Genomic DNA, 341 nt, shown 5'->3' on the forward strand with positions numbered 1-341 from the left:
GGCCCCGCAAAGGGGGGACGGGGGGGAGGGGGAGGGGAAGGGGGCCCCCCCCCCCTGCGCGCCATCCCGGGCTTTTTTGCGCCGGCCGGGCCATGCTGCCCAGCGCCGCGCGTCCTGCCTGCCGCATGGGACGGGGCGCGCGTCGTTTTTGGCGCTGCGCCCCGAGGCGGGATTCCAGAAAGGGGCCGCTCAGTTCCCTTTATTGGCCTTAAAAGGTAAAGGTACCCTTGCTCGAAAGCCAGTCGGGTCCGACTCTAGGGTTGCGGTGCTCATCTCCGTTTCCAAGCCGAAGAGCCAGCGCTGTCCGAAGACGTTTCCGTGGTCATGTGGCCGGCACGACT

The sequence above is a fragment of the Gekko japonicus genome, unplaced genomic scaffold (genome assembly GCF_001447785.1).
Source record: "Gekko japonicus isolate JY-2015 unplaced genomic scaffold, Gekko_japonicus_V1.1 scaffold5930, whole genome shotgun sequence".
In the NCBI taxonomy this organism is placed as follows: Eukaryota; Metazoa; Chordata; class Lepidosauria; order Squamata; family Gekkonidae; genus Gekko; species Gekko japonicus.